The sequence below is a fragment of the Oncorhynchus kisutch genome, unplaced genomic scaffold, assembly GCF_002021735.2.
Source record: "Oncorhynchus kisutch isolate 150728-3 unplaced genomic scaffold, Okis_V2 scaffold2045, whole genome shotgun sequence".
In the NCBI taxonomy this organism is placed as follows: domain Eukaryota; kingdom Metazoa; phylum Chordata; class Actinopteri; order Salmoniformes; family Salmonidae; genus Oncorhynchus; species Oncorhynchus kisutch.
In genome coordinates this window covers 1-4801 of record NW_022263990.1, presented here as the reverse complement: position 1 = coordinate 4801, position 4801 = coordinate 1, and positions in this window count along the sequence as shown.

Here is a 4801-nt window from a genome sequence, read left to right as displayed (position 1 = left end):
TTTCAAATAGGTTATGCTAGTTACTACTAGTTAAATGTGGCTAGTTAGCTAGCTAGCTAACCTAGCCAATGAGGTGTGTGTGAAAGATGCTAGTTACTACCCCTGATAACTTTCCCAAATAATAATGTTTAAAAGAGTGTGAGTGTGTATGCAAGATAAATAGTAATGGAAATGGTAGATACTACGTTATACATTTTTCACTGAGACATGGCGTGTCCATCAATTTAAATCCCAACTTGTAATGAAAGTATAAATATGAAAAAAATCCACAATGTATTGGACAGAACTATGAGGTCTAAAGGTCTGTCTTTCCAAGACATTCTGTTCACCTGCAAGCAGACCTGATGATTGTAGATGGAGGGAGAGCCTGTTATTTAAAATGGAAGAATATAACTTACTGTAGCCTATATAATGTAACAATGACAATATTCCCTTCATATATACTGTAGTTGAAGGTTCTTTTAGTGTCGTAAAAAGTGTTCATTAAAACAAATCAGGATGTTTGGTGGATGGATTCAGTGTAGATGTTCTGCTGTGTATCGAGGTGTTTATATGAAAGTGGTAGATTTATAATTCTTTACCAGAGAACGTTGTGGATTACTTTTCTTTGGGTGACCTCAGTCTTTGACAATTCAGCTACTTTGTTAACAGTCCTACTGTAATGGTCTGGGTGTAGCTGGTGCAGAGGAGTCAGGACAGTAGAGATGAGTAACACATGTAACTTTACTCAAATATTCCAATAACGTGTCGTAAATTCCGAGCCCACAGTAACAGACCAAACATACATAAAACAATCCCGCACAAAAACCATGGGGAAAACAGAGGGTTCAATAATGAACATGTCATTTGGAATTGGAACTAGGCGTGTAAAACAAAGACAAAACAAATGGAAAATGAAAAGTGGATCGGCGATGGCTAGAAGGCCGGTGGCGAAGGCTAGAAGGCCGGTGGCGAAGGCTAGAATGCTGGGGGCGATGGCTAGAAGGCCGGTGACGTCGCTGCCCGAACAAGGAGTGGGACCGGCTTCTGTGGAGGTTCTAACAGTACCCCCCCCTTGACGCGCAGGGCGATCCGGATGGAGATGGTGGAACTCCCACAGCAACGAAGGGTCCAAAACGTCCTCCACCGACACCGACACCCAACATCTGTCCTCCGGACCGTACCCCTCCCACTCCACGAGGTACTGAAGGCCTTTCGCCCGACGCCTTGAGTCCAGTATGGCTCGAAAAGCATACATCGGGGCCCCTTCGATGTCCAGAGGGGGTGGAGGAACCACCTGCACCTCAGACTCCTGGAGTGGACCAGCCACCACCAACCTGAGGAGAGACACATGGAACGAGGGGTAAATACGGTAATCGGGGGGAGATGTAACCTGTAGCAAACCTCGTTCAGTCTCCTCAGGACTTTGAATGGCCCCACAATCCGCGGGCCCAGCTTCCGGCAGGGCAGGCGGAGGGGCAGGTTTCAGGTCGAGTGCCAGACCGGTGAAATCCGATGGCGGAGGTGAAAACCTGAGGTAAGGCTGACCGAGACCCCCAGACGTTCCATGAACGCCCTCCAGACCCTTGACGTGAACTGGGGACCTCGATCAGACACTATAACCTCTGGCACCCCATAGTGCCGGAAGATGTGTGTAAACAGGGCCTCCTCAGTCTGTAGGGCCGTAGGGAGACTGGGAAAAGGAAGGAGACGGCAGGACTTAGAGAACTGATCCACAACGACCAGGACCGTGAGGGAGGAAGATCCTCGAGGAAGTCCACCGACAGGTGAGACCACGGTCATTGTGGAATGGCTAAGGACTGTGGGCTCTGTACGTAACGCCCCCTCGATGTCCGTGTCCAGCTCCCACACTACCGGTGCCACCAGGCAAGAGGCCGGAAGTTCGGGAGTGTGATCTATGGACCGCTCCTCTGATCTATGATCAGTGATCTATGGACCGCTCCGTCTCCTCGCTGCCCCGATGTACTCCAGATTGTGGTGGTCAGTCCAGATGAGAAAAGGGTGTTTAGCCCCCTCAAGCCAATGTCTCCACACCTCCAGAGCCTTGACAACAGCCAACAGCTCCCGGTCCTCCACATCATAGTTTCGCTCCGTCGGGCTGAGCTTCTTCGAAAAGAAAGTACAGGAGCGGAGCTTTAGTGGCGTACCCGAGCGCTGAGGGAGCACGGCTCCTATCCCAGATCCGGATGAGCCAGCAGGGGAGCCGAGGTAAACAGAGCCCTCAGGTGACCAAAAGCCCTGTCCACCTCAGCCGTCCACTGTAGTCACACCGGTCCCCCCTTCAGCAGTGAGGTAATGGGAGTCGCTACCTGACCAAAGCCCTGGATAAACCTCCGGTAGTAGTTGGCTACCTGACCAAAGCCCTGGATAAACCTCCGGTAGTAGTTGGCAAACCATAGAAACCGCTGCACCTCCTTTACCGCGGTGGGAGTCGGCAAATTACGCACAGCTGAAATGCAGTCACTCTCCATCTCCACCCCTGAAGTGGAAATGCGGTACCCTAGGAAGGAGACGGACTGTTGGAAGAACAGACATTTCTCAGCCTTGACGTACAGGTCATGCTCCAACAGTCGACCAAGGGACACACACCAGGGACACACACTTGGCGCGTGTAGTGGAGTATATCAGAATGTGGTCGATATATACACCACTACACCCTGCCCGTGCAGGTCCCGGAAAATCTCCTCTACAAAGGCCTGGAAGACATCAACCCGTACGGCATGACAAGGTACTCATAGTGCCCTGAGGTGGTACTAAATGACGTCTTCCACTCGTCCCCCTCCCGGATACGCACCAGGTTGTAAGCGCTCCTGAGATCCAATTTTGTGAAGAAGCCCTGTGCATTGACTCTATCGCACTGGATATGAGAGGCAGGAGGTAGCAGCACGCAATATCAGTGTGAACACATCTGATTGGACTAGATCCATGTTGCGGTGAGACACGTCTGATTGGACTAGATCCATGTTGAGGTGAGACACGTCTGATTGGACTAGATCCATGTTGAGGTGAGACACATCTGATTGGACTAGATCCATGTTGAGGTGAGACACGTCTGATTGAACTAGATCCATGTTGATGTGAGACACGTCTGATTGGACTAGATCCATGTTGAGGTGAGACACGTCTGATTTGACTAGATTCATGTTGAGGTGAGACACGTCTGATTGGACTAGATCCATGTTGAGGTGAGACCATTCCATGTCTTTATTGGTTTGTATGAGAAGTGAGTTTGGGAGTAGGTAGTGGACCGTTTGAGGATTCTACAGTTCCCCTGGTGGAGGTTCTTGGAACACTGATATTTAAGTCTGAGGTTGATGAAAACCAAATGTGGTGCTGCAATGTTGTGTGTTATCTTGAATACCAGGCAGATGGTGGAGTACAGAATGAAATGCAGAGGAGAAGGGGAGGAGAGGGGAAGAGAGGGGGAGAAGAGGAGAAGAGAGGAGAGGAGAAGAGAAGGGGAAAAGAGGAGAAGAGAGGGGGAGAAGAGATTTGAGGGGGGAGAAAAGGATAGTGGTGAGAAGAGGAGAATAATGGGTCAGAAGAGGAGAAGGGGAGAAGAGTAGACGAGAGGGGCAGAAGAGTAGAGAGGGGAGAAGAGGAGAGGGTGAGAAGAGAGACTGGGAGAAGAGGAAAGGGAGAGGAGATGAAGAGTAGAGGGGGGAGCATTGGGGAGAAGAGGAGAAGAAAGTGTGAGGAGAGGTGAGGGGGGAAGAGAGGAGAAGAGAGGGGGGAGAAGAGAAGAGGAGGGGGGAGGAGAAGTGAGTGGGGAGAAGGGGAGAGTGGAGAGGGGAGGAGAGGGGATAAGAGGGGGAGAACAGAAGAGGAGAGGAGGAGAAGAGTAAAGGGGGAGGGGAGGGGAAGAAGAGGAGACGTGGAGAGGGGGAGAAGAGGAGAGGGGATAAGAGTAAAGGGGGAGGGGAGAAGAGAGAGGGGATGAGAGGGGATAAGAGAGGAGAGGAGAGGAGAGTGGGGAGAAGAGAGGTGAGGAGAGGAGAGGGGGAGAAGAGGAGAGGAGAGGAGACGAGACGAGAGGGGGAGAAGAGAAGAGGGGAGGGGGGGGGGGGAGAATTGGGGAGAAGAGGAGAAGAGAGGGGGAGGAGAGGAGAAGAGAGAGGCAGAAGAGGAGAAGAGAGACTGGGAGGGAGAGGAGAAGAAAGGGAGAGAAGGGGAGTAGAGGAGGTGGAGAAAAGGAGAAGAGAGGGGGGGGGGATGGAAGAGAGGGGAGAAAGGGGGAGACGGGGGAGAAGAGAGACTGGGAAAAAGAGGGAGAGGGGGAGGAGAAGAGAGGGGGAGAAGTGGAGAGGGGAGATGAGAGGGGAGAATAGGAGAGGGGAGACGAGTAAAGGGGGAGAGGAGAAGAGGAGACGAGGAGAGGTGGGGAGAAGAGGAGAGGGGGAAGGGGAGGGGAAGAAGAGGAGAGGGGGAGACTAGTAGAGGGGGAGACGAGGAGAAGGAAGGGGGAAGAGAGGAGAGGGGGAGGAGAGGAGGAGGAGAGGAGAGGAGAGGAGAGTGGGGAGAAGAGGAGAGGAGAGGAGACGAGAGGGGGAGAAGAGAAGAGGGAGGGGGAGAAGAGGAGAAATAGAGGGGGAGGAGAGGAGAGTGGAAGGAGAGAATAGAGGAGGGGGGAGGAGAGGGGAGTGGGGAGAACTGGAGAAGAAGAGTGGGAGAAGAGGAGAAGAGAGACTGGGAGAGAAGGAGAAGAAAGGGAGAGAAGGGGAGTAGAGAGGTGGAGAAAAGGAGAAGAGAGGGGGGATGGAAGAGGAGAGGGGAAAAGGGGGAGAAGAGGAGAATAGAGGGG